Here is a 14,994-nt window from a genome sequence, read left to right as displayed (position 1 = left end):
GAGACACAAACAAGCAATGAAACACATGGATAAACAAGATACCCAAAGGCTATAGGAGGTAATGTAGGAGAAATGAGCAGATGTTTAGATAGGGAAAACAGAAGTTCAAAGTGGGAAATCTTCCAGACAGGATAGTCAGGAAACACCTCTCTTAGTTTGTGACATTTCATCTGAGATCTAAAGAATAAGAGGAATCATAAGAAAATTGCTCAGGCAGAGCTGAGAGTGGATACAAAGACTCTAAGGTTAGAAATCTCCATGTCTCCAAAGAAGACAAAGAACACCTCAGCTGAAGAAAAAGCGAGGGGAAACATGAAGGGTAGAAACCCAGACAGGAGTCAAATCACTCAGCATCTTATAGACCAGGATAAGGAGTTTTTCAATTGCATCCTAGCACAACAGAAAGCTATTGAGAGGTTTTAAATGGACAAGTGTTATGATCATGAATGATCTTTCAAAAAGATTTGTTTTGTGGGAAAATAAAAGGAAGAAATAGAAAAACACTCATTAATTAGAAGACTTCTAGGAATAGAGATGGGTAGGGGTTGGACTAGGGAGAGGCAGGACAAAGAATGTATTGTATAGGCATGTATTTTGGAAGAAGAACTAAAAAAAATGTGTATTTTGAGCACATATAACTTAAAAAGAAAGGAATTAAGAATGATTTTTGTCTACAGCAAGTGATGGTGCCAGTATAAAAAATGGAAAATATCTGGTAGGTGGAGAGAGAAATCAGTTGATCTATTTTTTTGTGCTGTTTTTTTTTTTCATTAGAGGTCTTTCACTCATCTTTAAAATATCACAAATAGGTCTTAGGAATCATCCAGCATTTTTCTGTTTCCATATTGGACAACTTTTAAACCTTATTCATTACCCTGCTAAATAAACTTTTCCTTTTTCAGAGGTATAGTGACCATCCAAATTTTTTTCTACCAGTCTTGTTTTTAACTGTTGTGTCTTGCTGAATCAAAGCAGCTGAATTTGATACAAGTTTAATGTCATTTTCTTTAAGAACAATTCATCTGTCTGGACTTGAAATACTGAATAAGCAATGCCCCACATCATCTGAACCCTGTGAGTATATTTTTCAACCAAGAAACATTTAATTTCAATGAGAGATCCATTCTAAATAACAAGGTTGATGGGAGGTGGCACAAATCTCATCCTGTAAAAGAAGCCACTGTAATCCCCTTGATCATGTTCTATATGACTACAGATAATGTGAACAGTCATCGGGGCCTTTCTATTTCCCCACTGTTTGTCAAACTGTAGTCTCTTTTCATTCCAAGGAGACTGAATTCTACATTGATGTTATGGAAGTCCCTCCACAGAGTTCCTCCCAGGTCCTTGAAAATAATCATGCATCCTTTCAAAGTGATGTTACATTTTCTGGAATGTCAACAGTCTGATTGCTCAGAATGTTCATCTCATGGTAGATGTGGCAAAAAGCTCAAATGATCTGTTTTGAATGTATTATATTTTAATTGCCCCCAGGGACAATGTCAGAAAAGCAGCTGAATATATGTGACTAAAGCTCAGAGAAGAGATCTGGACTGAAGATAGAATCTTGGAGTCATCAGCATATAGGTAAATATTAATTACAGTCATGGAACTAGTTAAGATCATTATTTGGCAGCTGTTAGACACCAAAGCTAACTAACATGTGTGGAGGAAACCTAAAAAGTCTTGTAACATTAAACCTGAAATCTGAAACCTGAAACCATTTTGCTAAAGAAATTATCAGAGAGGAGTGATCCACACTCAATTTGGGTTTTATTTCCTGATTCATCTATACCTCAAATTCACTCTATTTAGCTATTCTACTCTATTCATTCTATTTAGTTATACAAGGCCTCTTGCATTATTCAAAGAAGCTGCTCTAATTCTATCACTTTTATTATTTTTTTAGCTTATTTATTTTTGAGAGAGAGAGAGAGCGAGAGAGCAGGAGAGGGTCAGAGAGAGAGGGAGAGAGAATCCCAAGCAGGCTCCACACTATCAGCATAGACCCTGATGTGGGGCTTGACTTACAAACTAAGATATCATGACCTGAGCCAAAATCAAGAGTCAGATGCTTAACCAACTGAGCCACCCAGGTGCCCCATCTATCACGTTTATATACTATTTTCAAAGAATGAATTAGCACGTTAAAGAGACTGGTGATTTACATTAAGACTTCATTGGAACACTTAAATTTACAAATGACAAAGAGCGGGCTAATGAATGTGTTGACAAAGGTAAGGCTCAGGTGATCAATGACAGAAACAACTATCATAAAAACTCAGTAGTCCAGAGTGATGACCTGGAACATTAGAAAGAAATGAAATTAGTTGATATGAAAAGTTACATATTGCAGTGGAAATAATTACTCAAGTAGAAGATAGAGGAAACTTAACTCTGTAATCACTTTTATTTAAAAAAATAAAAGTTAAACTTCAATTAACTATGTGAATGCAGGTACTTAAAATGCAAATTTAAGCTGTGTGGTTATCAGTTCAAAATCAGACCTGAAGTGTAATCCAGGCCACCACCTTGCAGTCCTATGACTTTGGAGCCTTTTTTTTTTTTCCTTCTCAGAGAGAGAGAGTACATGCATGAATGGGGGGGGGGGGGGGGCAGGGCAGAGGGAGAGGGAGAGAGAGAGAGAGAGAAAGAGAGAAGCGAAAAGAACAGAAAAGAAAGCAATCAGAAGAGAATGCACCAAGCTGCTATGATCTGACCTCTTTGCTTATTTGTATCTGTACCTATACACTCTGATTTCCCTTCTGTTACTTTGAATGAACAACCTATGCTTTCAGTGAAGGACATCCCTTCCACGTACACCTGCTCAACACATCACTCCAGAAAATTTTTTCTTTCTCTTGGATATTATTTATTTTCCCTCTTGACTAAATTATCCCCCTCCCAAAATGTACACGATGTGCTATTTCTCCAATCTTGATAAAATGGGGAAAAAAGCAATACTAGGAATTTATCCGAAGGATACAAAAATGCTAATTTGAAGGGGCACCTGCGCCCTAACGTTTATAGCAGCACTATTGACAACAGCCAAAGTATGGAAAGAGCCCACATGTCCATCCACTGATGAATGGATAAAGAAGATGTGGTATTTGGGGCGCCTGTGTGGCTGAGTTGGTTGGGTGTCTGATTTCAGCTCAGGTCATGATCTCACGGTTCATGAGTTTGAGCCCCGCATCAGGCTCTGTGCTGACAGCTCAGAGCCTGAAGCCTGCTCCAGATTCTGCGTCTCCCTCTCTCTCTGCTCTTCCCTGTTTATGCTCTGTCTCTCTCTCTCTCTCTCTCAAAATAAATAAACATTAAAAAAAAAGATGTAGTGTATATATATGCAATGGAACATTACTTGGTGAAGAGAAAGAATGAAATCTTGCCATTTGCAACAATATGGTTGGAACTGGAGGCTATTATGCTAAGTAAATCTGTCAAAGAAAGACATTGATATCACTCATATGTGGAATTTGAGAAACTCAACAGATGAACTTAGGGGAAGGGAAGAAAAAATAAGATAAAAACAGCGAGGCAATCCTGTACTTAAGACAGTCTTCAGTACAGAGAACAAACTGAGGGTTGCTGGAGGGGGTTGGAGGTGTTACATGGGTGATAGGCATTAAGGAAGGCACTTGGGATGAGCACTGGATGTCATATGTAAGAGATGAATCACTGAGTTCTCCTGAAGCCAAGACTACATTGTATGTTAAAGTTGGGGGGGGGGGGGAGAAGCAATCCCTCAATACTACATACTTCAGCTACTTAGATTGCTCTCCCTTAGAAGAAAACTTGTATACAGTTCCTTTATAAGCTGCTCTTAGCTCCCTTTCCCCCATTCTCTCTTTAATGCAGTCCAATCAGTATTTCATCCCATATGCCACCAAAACATCCCTCAAGGTTATCACTATCTCCACATTGTTCTAAGCCAATAAATTCTCCATCTTCAGTTTATCTGAATGACCAGCAGTATTAATATGGCTGATGATGGCCTCCTTGATATACTCTCTTCACTGATCATCAAGGATTTCACGTGTTCTTTCCCCATTTTACTAGCTGCTCCTTCTCATCCCACTTTTAGTTTTATAATACCTACATGACCTCCTACAAACTGAAAAGGCCCAAGCCTCAGTTCTAAGTTTAAAACTTCTTCTATACCACTACTCTCCTACGATCTCATCCATGAATTTTGTTAGCTGAAAATTTACAAATTTATATCACCAGCTCAGATCTCTCTGCTAAACTGTAGATGTGTGGCTGCCTACCAAAAGGGATACCTATTGTGAGGTGTTAGCAATCTCAAAGACTAAACTCATGACCTATACCCCCAACCCTCCAAACCTGTCCTTCCCACAATCTTTCTAAAAGCAGTAAATAAACCAACACCCTGTCCTTCCCATTGCCCAGGCCAAAAAAATGAAAACTAAAAAGTCATTCAGGAGTACTATTTTTTCCTCTTATACCTCTTCTCTGTCAGCACATTCTTTTGTTTTTACCTTCAAAATATATGCAGTATCTGAATATTTCTCATTATCTCTGCTACTTCTCTCTTGATACAAGCCACTATTATCACTTACTTGGATTATTGCAATAACCTTCTAATTCAGAAGTGTGCACTGTTCTCTCTAAAGCATTGAATAGAAAATATTTTAGGTACTGCAGGCCATTAGGCCCCATTGTAACTATGTAACTCTACCATAATGTGAAAGAAGCCATCAACAATATGCAATTGAATAAATGTGGCTGTGTATCAATATTTGAAATAAAAATCATAGCCCATGATGCGTCTACTTAAAACTGCTTGCGGGAGTGCCCGAGTAGCTCAGTCAGTTACGTGTCCAAGTCTTGATTTAGGCTCAGGTCATGATCTATCTCATGGTTTGTGAGACTGAGCCCCATGCAAAGTGATTCTCTCTGTCTTCCCCTCCCCCCTCAATCTACTCCTTCCCCATGCACTCCCCCTCTCTCTCAAAATAAACTTTAAAACAAAACAAAAAATAACTCCTTGTGTGCCCCATTTCATTCATAGCAAAAGCCAGAAATTCTTATTGCACACTGAGTTTTTAAATAATATGTTTCCCCAGTTTTGCTCCCTATGATCCAGCCACATTGCTTTTTCTGCTGATCTTTGAAACCACCACACATATGAGGGCATCTGTCTTTCCTGATCCCCCTGTTGAGAGAACTTTCTAGAACTCACACAACTGGAGAACTCACTATTCACCTTCCTCAGTCCGTGGTCAGATGTCACATTTTCAGCAAAGCCTTTCCTCTCTAAGAAATTACAATCCCTTTCCTCCCAACATGCTCCATTCTCTTTTCCTGCTTAATTTTTTTTCCGTAGAAATTTTTACCACCACCAGCTGGTGTGCTAAAAAGTTTAATTGTCTTATTTACCTTCCCCACCTCAGAATATATTCCCTTAGAATAATGGGATATACTTGATGATAATTTTGTTTTAATTGTTCCTTACTTTATCCCTAGAGTCTACAAAAGTTTCTGATGCAGGGTTGAAATCTAATAAGTAAGCATTTGTTGAATGCAGCACTGTAGACGAACATGGGAAGGGAGAGAGAGGGTTAGTGGCCTACATCTACAGAAGAGAAATTATTGTATCACATGATAGAAGTTATTGAAGGCTTTTAGTGTAATTTGCCAACTTTTGTCTCTAAATTTTTTACATGAAGTTTTGATGCTGTTTTTGCCCCTCTGTCTCTATGATGGTTAATTTTTTCGTGTCGACTTTATTAGATTAAGGGGTGCACAGATAGCTGGTAAAACATTGTTTCTGGGTGTTTCTGTGAGGGAGATTCCTGAAGAGAGTAACATTTGAATGGGTGAACTGAGTAAAGCAGATTGCCCTCCCTAATGTAGGCAGGCATCATCCAATCTGTGGAGGGCCAATATGGGACAAAAAAGTAGAAGAAGGATGAATTTGCTCTGTCTTCAGTTGCTCTAGAACATCAATCTTCTCTTGCCTTCGGACACCAGAGTTCCTGCTTCTTAGGCTTTATACTCAGACCTAATCCCACCAGTGGCTTTTCTGGTTCTTCAGCTTGAAGACAGCATATTCTGGGGCTTTTTGGCCTCCTTAACTACATAAGCCAATTTCTATAATAATTCTCTTCTCTTCTCTGTCTCTCTCTCTCTCTCTGTTCATATTTCTATCTACTATTAATTCTGCTTCTCTGGAGAACCTTGATGAATACAGTCTCCAAAATGAAAGTGACTATCTTTTTTTTTAAAATTTTTTTAATGTTTATTTATATTTGATAGGGAGAACAGAGCACAAGCAGCAGAGGGGCAGAGAAAAGAGACAGAATATGAAGTAGGCTCCATGCTCCAAGCTGTCAACACAGAGCCTGACACATGGTTCAAATCCACAAACCACGAGATCATGACCTGAGCCGAAGTTGGACACTTAATCGACTGAGCCACCCAGGTGCCCCCAAAGTGACTATTTCTTTAACAAGCTTTCAGTATTACCCAACAGAACCACATGCACATAGTCATATGTATACCATTTTCAGTTCACATATTAATCTCCTATATTCTCCTATTATGCTCACAAATGAAATACATAGATGAAATGTTTTACTTAAGATCAAAGAACTTCAGTGACTTCTTTAAAGCATTCTATGAACTTATCCCTCTAAACTCTAAACATTATTTTGATCGTTGGCTACTCTCACTAGATCATCATACTACTGAGCATGCTAACTAATTTAGCTAGTATTTTGGAACTAATTTAACTGGTAATGCCCCAAATCTCATAGTTTCAGGTACAAAAAAAAAAAAAAAAGTACTGAATGAATGAAAGATTAGCAGTGCTAGAATCAGGGCTTGGGCTTTCTTACTTCATGTAGAGTCTTCACTACAGCATGCTTCCTTTATAGTGACTTCACAAATACTTGTCAAAGAGGTAGAAGGATCCCTGGACTTTGGGTACAAAAAAGAAACAAAAGCCTTACATACAACTACTGTCATTCTAACTGGACAATAGATAATTTATGAAATGAAAAGACTAATAAAAGCAAACCACAAAATGAGTTCCACAAGGTTCTTTTGAAAACAAATACAGTAAAAAATTAGTCACTGGCTGTGTCTAAAAAAACATGGACAGAAGAAAGAAGAGTTAGTAGATAAATCCCTCCCATGACTCTATGACCGTGCTAGGCTTTGATTCTTGAACCACTGGCATCAATACCACACAGGATATTTATTAAGAATTCAGAGTTTGTAAACAGATGCCATCCCAATTTCTGATTCTCTGGAGCTAACTCCAGAACCTAAATTTTTAACTATTTCCCAGATTCTTATTTACAATCAGAGCCTTACTACTCATAATGTGCTTTGGAATCAACAGCAAGGACATCACTTGCGAATGTGCTAGTCATGACGCACAGTCTCAGGTCTCTCCTCAAACCTACTGAATCAGAGTCTGCATTATAACAAGATTCCCAGGTGATTGGAATGCAAATTAAAGTCTAAGAAGCACTGGTCTTGAGAGTATCTTCCTATAAGCAATGAAACATAAAGGAACTATTATTTCCCCTATTAGATAGCCTTTCTTTACACTTTCCCTTAATCACCCTCCAATGTTACTTTAAAGCCCTACATGGAAAATGAGCCATTAATTTACATAAGATGGAATTATGTAATACATAAAAACAGAATGTTAGAAGAGGTAAGGACCTTGGAAAGCATCCTTTTGAACTCCTTCATTTTACAGATACAGAAAAATCAGCCCAGAGAGGTCATTTGGGTTCACAAAGATAACTGATAACTGATGGCTAAGCCAAGAACATATGTCAGGCCCCCTAATTCTGCTATTCTGTCTACTTTAATCATACACTACTTCCTTCCAAAAGAGTTTTACCCACAATTGGGATTTTACTAAAAATTTGGCATTTAACATATAGCATTTTTTTTTTCAAAACAAAGTCAAATAGCATGGAAGAAATCCATTGTGTTAGTCACATGTGATCTCATCATTCTTTCTAAAAAGGGACTAATTACAAAAATGGGCTAGACTCCTCTGTAATCATGAAGATTATTTTTTAATCTAATTCATTTTTTCAGGATAATTACTCAAAATCAATCACTGTCGGTTTATAACAATAATCAGACAGGAGTTAGAAAATATTGGTAATATTGCAGGGTTCAATTTCTTCCCAAGGTACAAAGATCAAATCAATCCAGCAACTGGCAATTGCATTAACAACTATTTCTAAATGGAGTTTAGCTGCCTCATTTTACATTCCAGGCCCTTTGATCTCCAATGTTCAATTTTTTGTGTGTGGAAAAATATATGCACAGTGGATATAATACGGTATTTTAGAACTAATTACAGCCCCTTTCAGCTTCCAAAAAGAGGCTTTCTTAGCACAAGCAAATGTCTTCCTTGTTTCTTTCTTTGTGTTTTATCTAGTCAAAAAGGAATGACAAGTAACTCAGTCTTGAATGATTCTCTTTTGAGTTGTAAAAGGGGTAAATAAGAAAGGAATGTGCCAGTAAAGCAATAATACAGTCAATATACATGTTCATGGTGATGCATTCATACAGGGTTTGTTTCTCAAATAAACAACTTAAGCTAGTCTGCATTTTCATCCTAACATGTGTGAAATCATGTAGCACACTGCCAAACCCAGGGGTTCTAAATACATATTACTGTGGTTTTTATAACCCCCAAACCGTAGTATAAGCATTGCCCCCATGTTTAAAGTCAGATTTTTTTAAAAGTCCACCTAACTTCTGCAGAAGGGAAAGCATTAGATAACTCAAAATGTAAGTGTTTTTACTTAGAAATTGTGGAATCAAGTCAGTCAGGACACAATTTTAAGAGAGGAACCCAATTGAGTGGATTCTGATTGTAGAGTGGAGAAAAAAACTGTGCTGACTCATTGTCCATCTGACACTGTTTTTCTGGCCAAATGCTTCATTATATAAAGATTTCTTCTTTGGTATGGCTACTTGCTCTTAAAATTGCTGTATCTCAGTGCTCACAGTGACCTCAAATGTCTCAGGGAACAATGCAAGTACAGTGGGTTACCAAGCATTTACAAGAGACGGATGACTCAGTTGGTCTAAAATGGTTCTAGAGGAATCAATCTTGAGGCAGCATTAGATATCCATTTGATAAATATTTTAGCCTAACCTAAGCTTCAGTTTCTTCTCTAAACTGGGGATACAAATATATACTTTAGAAGGTTCCTGAAAGGGATTAATGTTATGCCGCAGGAAATCAGGTGCCCAACTGAAGTTAGACACCCAGCACTACTGATTTCCTTTATCCTTTTCACATGGTGGTCTCATGACTTCCTGTGTGTCTTCCTAAAAACAGTAAAAACTACAGAATTTGGCAAAATCCATTCAGTTGGATTTAATTTACATATCCAAGAGCAGACCAGCCTGTAATGGTCCTTTGGCAGTTGGCAATCAGGAGGATAGTACCTTTTGATTACTTGATCATATTACATCACCTCTATGTGTGCTAATGTGTTTGGAATTCAGGCTAAAGGATACCACAAGAAATTTGATTTTAGGAGTCTCAACTGTAAAGTAAATGATGACCAGAGCTTATATTTTGACCAGGGAATTTTCATGTGAAGGCAATTACCAATTGCTTTGTCAATGGAAAATGCCTTCATGTGAAGGCAATTACCAATTGCTTTGTCAATGGATTTTTTTTTTTATATGGTCTAAAGCCTCAATAAGGATCGTGTGTAGGTGAATAAAGACAGCTAAGTGAATGTGTGTAAAGTGTAGCACAGGCAGACAGCTTTTTATGTACAGTATTCATAGAATGGAAAGTTAAATATTTTTGCAGTGTGTATTTAAAGAGAAACTCACCACAACAGTGCCGTCAAAAAAATCTTTATAATCTATTGTCTTTTAGAAGCGGGGGTCTGGTGGAACTGTGTTGGATTTAAGATCTCCATTTTCCCTCTTACGTGTGTCATGAGCCCTGTGGGTCACCTCACTGTGGTATGTGTAAGGACGTGTGCACGCCTGTGCTTTGCCATCCTATGTTGTGAACAGCTGTTCCAAAGGCGCACACGAGTCTAGGGCAGACTCTGCAAACTCCTCGTATTTACTATGGTCAAGAAGTCCAGCGGTATCCCAATATAGAGGTCCCAGTGCAGTCTGTCCAAAATAGGATTAGAAGTGCAAACTACTCGTAACTCTTCAGTGGTCACCAATAGTCTCAAATCAAAACCTGATAAAAGTAGGTAAATAAAAAAAAATTCTCCAAGACTGCAATCACCCATTTTTTTCAATTTCATCCACCCATATTTCACTTAATTGAGCCAGGAGGATACAATATTCAGTTGAGGGCAATATAGGCTTTAAAATAATGACTCAGTCCAAAATTCATAACAGGAAATTTTGTTGCCCACAAAAATAGTGAAACGTATTATTAAGATCTTTGGGAGTATGTTCTTAGGCTGTGTAAGCACCATGAATTTAATTCAGGAAAACAATTTTCTTTTGCTAGACTTTTCTCTGCTGCTGAATGAGTTTCATTAGGATGTACTTGAATTTTTAGTATACCACACAAACCAAAGCATATAGTGTAGAATTAGGAATGGGTTTAAAAAAAACGTAATGATAGTCAAGTGAATTTAGTATGCATGCCTGCACTGCATTGGACACTTAGAAGCTTGAAAAATTAGCCATACCATAAATAGTGGTTTGATTGTACTGAGTTTCCACATGAAGAGAAAATGATCTAATTCATACTGAGAGTGAAAAAACAAAAACAAAAACAAACAAAAATCAATGTCATGAAAGAGAGAACTTTTGGAAGATGAGAATTGTATTAGTTTTTTAGGGCTGCCATAACAAAATATCACAGACTGGGTGGCTTAAACAATAGAAATTTATTTCTCACAGTTTTGAAAGCTGGAAATCCAAGCTCAAGGTGTCAGCAAATTTACTTTCTCCTGAGAACACTTCCTTGGCTTGCCCATGAGGAATCTTCTTGGTGTGTCCTCACATCGTCTTTTCTCTATATGCATGCTCCTAGTTCCTTTCTCTTCTTCAGGATACTAGACATATTGGAATAAGGCCATACTCTCCTGCACTTATTTTAACTTAATCACCTTTTTGGAGATCCTATCTCCAAATACAGTTACATGGATTAGGGCTACCCATATAACCTCATTTAACCTTAATTACCTCTTAAAAGTTTTTATCTTCAATTATGGTTACAATCTGTGGTACAGAGGGTTGAAATTCCAACATATGAATTTAGGGGAGTGCATAATTCAGGGCTGGCATGTGGCCAGGAACTGGTTCTTGCTATAATTTTACTGCTATAAAACTGACTCCCTTTTATGAACACAGTCACTTATAAAATTCTTGGGTGTTTTGTTACATATCTGTCATTCTATCACTCTTGCAGTTCTTTAGGTTGGTTATTGACAGGCATAATATATTATATTTTTGTTGGACCTTGTTATTCTAAGACTTTTTTGTAAAAATCTTTTACTTGTAACAGAGTTAATAGCTGAGCATAAGATTAAACAATACATTTGGTATCCAAGTTTCCTTTAAACTTTTCATTGGAGGGGCACTTGGGTGGCTCAGTCAGTTGGGCATCTGACTTCAGTTCAGGTCATGAATTCAGGATTTGTGGGTTTGAGCCCTGTGTCGGGCTCTGTGCTGACAGCTCAGAGCCTAGAGCCTGCTTCGGATTTTGTCTCCCTCTCTTTTCTGTTCCTCTCCCACTTGCACTTGCTCTCTCTCTCTCTCTCTCAAAATAAAAGATCTTAAAAATTTTTAATAAAAAAAAAAGAAAGAAATAAAGAACTTCTCCAGCATTTGCTGTCTCCAGAGGAAGATTAGTCTGAATATTAGATATAGGGAAAACTCCTAAAAATATTTGCATTATCTTGACTGAGCAGAGCCATAAAATTAATATCATATGGACTCACAATATGTCTCTAATCATCTATATGATACACATGTTCAGACACTATGTCTATGATTTTGTCTTATAGCAGATTAGGATGTGACAAGACAAGATGTGTCCTTCTGGGTTTCCCTTCATGCAAATTGGGTTTCCATTTTCTTAAAGACAAGAAGGGAGTTCCTTTGAATTTCCAAGCCACACTGCAAAACTTGTACTTCAACTCTACTATATTTTACCATACACTTTACTTTAAATCTCTATTTCATTCTTTTCCTAATAAAAACATTTACTCCTGAAAATTTTTATTACAAGAAAAAGTCGCATTCTAGGAATAGATTGAACAACAGTAAAGGTTAAGTTTAGGTTTTATATGGAAAGATTTATAATCTTATCACAAATATTTCAAGACAAACAATTCATACCAAATATGACTTTATAAACATCTATTTTTTTTAAATTTTTTCCCCCAGGGATCAGGGATTTTTTGAAGGGTAAGAAAATTCATTTTATTGTCTTACTTGGAAGTGGTTATTTGTTTGGAAGCAATAGAAACCAACAGAAAAAATATTTGTAGGATACTATGCAGTTTACAGGATTGAAGAAAGAGTTTAGCATTCAGTTCTAAGAAAGAATAGATATCAGGAAGGTTCTGGCAAGCTTAATCTCCTAGAAATTGAGTGCACAGAGAATAGAAATGCTACTAAAATTGGAATTTATTAGAGATTATCAGATAATATTAAGATATTGCAAAGATTTATGGCAGAAGGATGAGAAAATAAACAACCCTTAACTAAAATGCTATAAAATAATCTATAGTTTAGATCACTGGAAGTACAAGATAAAGAGAAAAGATTTATCATGTAGAAATTGTGCTAAAAATAAGCACAGATCACTAAGATGGCTCAGTGTTCTAAGATTTTCTTCTAACTTTCAAATCATACTGAGTAGAAATAAAGCTTTGAAAAAGTGGCTAAAATGGCTAAATCAGAGCTCTATCAGTATTTTTAAGAAATATATTTTTAAAAATAATAAACCACACAACAAATAAGACAAAATACAAGAAACATTATTCTTGGCTTGGTTTATGCCATTAAGAACCTGTACCTTATTGTTTATAAAGCAAAAGATGTTGACTCAACCAACATGAATCTATTAATGTAGGAACACTGAAGTTAGCCAATTATTCAAGTCCATCAACAAACTCTCCCCGATTTTATTACATTTAACATTTATATGATATTATCTAACTCAATATCATATAAAAGATATTACAAAGAACATATTGTATTTGAAAGAAAAAGTACATAATGGGTGACTCTGAGGAGAAAAATAGAAAGATGGAATAAACGAGCCAAAATAATTTAAAAATGTAATTGAAGAACATTTCTGAAGCTAAAGAGTTGAACTTAAGGGCTTAAAAGTAAAAGTTAAAACAAATCATATAATATATGTTTTAAAAATATTTTCTTTAGCTTCTTCCATAATAATACTCAACTTCAGAATACAATGTAATAATACCTAAAATATTCTGAGAGAAAGGACTGTAGCATAAAAATTTATATGTAAGCAATCTGTCTTTCAAAAATATAGTAACAAATATGCATTCTCTAGCAAGCTTGGATACTGAGACTACAGCATATATGAAAATTATATTAGATGATAAGCTACATTAGACTAACATATTAATTAAACTGAAAAATCCTAAAATAGAGATACTGTGGTGAATAGATTTTGGATATATGTAACTATAAAGCTAGTACTCAATAAAGGAGAGAATTAAGTTTTCATAACTGCAAATAAGTAGCAGGTACCTTGACAATTTAAAAATAAAAGTAAAATTTAAAATATTTAGAGAGACGAAGGAAAAAGAAAAAGAAGTGAGATAATTTCCTTATCATATTTGTCAAGACTTCAATATAGCCTAAAATTGAAATATACTATTACAAGAAACATATATAATGAACTCATAACCTTAAGGGTCTTCATAATATTTCTTTTATAATTGGAGAAATTTCTTTAGATGCTTATGTCATTTATTATAAGGAAATTTAACAACTGTTTCAGTTTGACCTTATATTCCTTTGTAAAGTATATTTTATTTAATGGTTTATATTAAAATAATATATAATGTTTTTAAAATTAATTCTATTTATATGCCTTTATATTTTTATAGATATTTTATAGAAATAACCAATGTTTCTAAATTGTTAACAAATGACAATATCTCAGATACTTACTGTGTTTGTTTGTTTGTTTGTTTTTTCTTTCTCCATTGCATTTTTTGGACTACCTTGAATTTTTTACCCTGCTGTATATAATCTCAACAGAAGAGAAGATCCATCATTCCTTAAAAAAAATGTACTCTGGGGCACCTGGGTGGCGCAGTCGGTTAAGCGTCCGACTTCAGCCAGGTCACAATCTCGCGGTCCGGGAGTTCGAGCCCCGCGTCAGGCTCTGGGCCGATGGCTCAGAGCCTGGAGCCTGTTTCCGATTCTGTGTCTCCCTCTCTCTCTGCCCCTCCCCCGTTCATGCTCTGTCTCTCTCTGTCCCAAAAATAAATAAATGTTGAAAAAAAATTTTAAAAAAAATGTACTCTGTATGATAATATAGAGAGAGATGGAATATTTAAAATATTAACTCATAACAATATAACCTGGAGGGAATAATTGTAACTGTTTTGGAGCTGACATGAAGATTAATGGTAACAACTTAGAACTGTTTTGAGCACATAGTAAGAATGCAGTATTCATTAACTTTTCCTTCAACTAACCACATTTATACTAGTAGAGTTGTGATTTTTACTTAAACAAGAATTTGATAAATTATAATTTGCAAATACTGCTATTGTATGTTTCTTTTTTCTCCTGGAAAATGGAAATAACAGTAACTACTGAATCATTATTATGAGGTTTAAAGGAAATCATTACTTAAATACAGATGCTGGGGTGTTGTCTAGGCTACCTCTCTAATTGAGTCAGTCTCTTACACCATCGTTGTACCCATCCATAATTAAATATGTGCTATCGCTAAAGTATTGTACTCGACACTCCAGACAGTGGTGAAAAAGACAGATC

The 14,994-nt window shown here is 36.0% G+C and overlaps 1 pseudogene; it reads right to left on the bottom strand.

The window, feature by feature from the left end:
- Positions 1–870: 870 nt before the first annotated feature.
- LOC125153651 (60S ribosomal protein L9-like) lies at positions 871–1,426 on the bottom strand (annotated as a pseudogene).
- Positions 1,427–14,994: the final 13,568 nt, after the last annotated feature.

Source organism: Prionailurus viverrinus, chromosome A2 (assembly GCF_022837055.1).
Source record: "Prionailurus viverrinus isolate Anna chromosome A2, UM_Priviv_1.0, whole genome shotgun sequence".
Taxonomy (NCBI): Eukaryota; Metazoa; Chordata; class Mammalia; order Carnivora; family Felidae; genus Prionailurus; species Prionailurus viverrinus.
The sequence above is the reverse complement of the archived record's forward strand: the minus strand, read 5'-3'. Positions and strand labels throughout refer to the sequence as shown.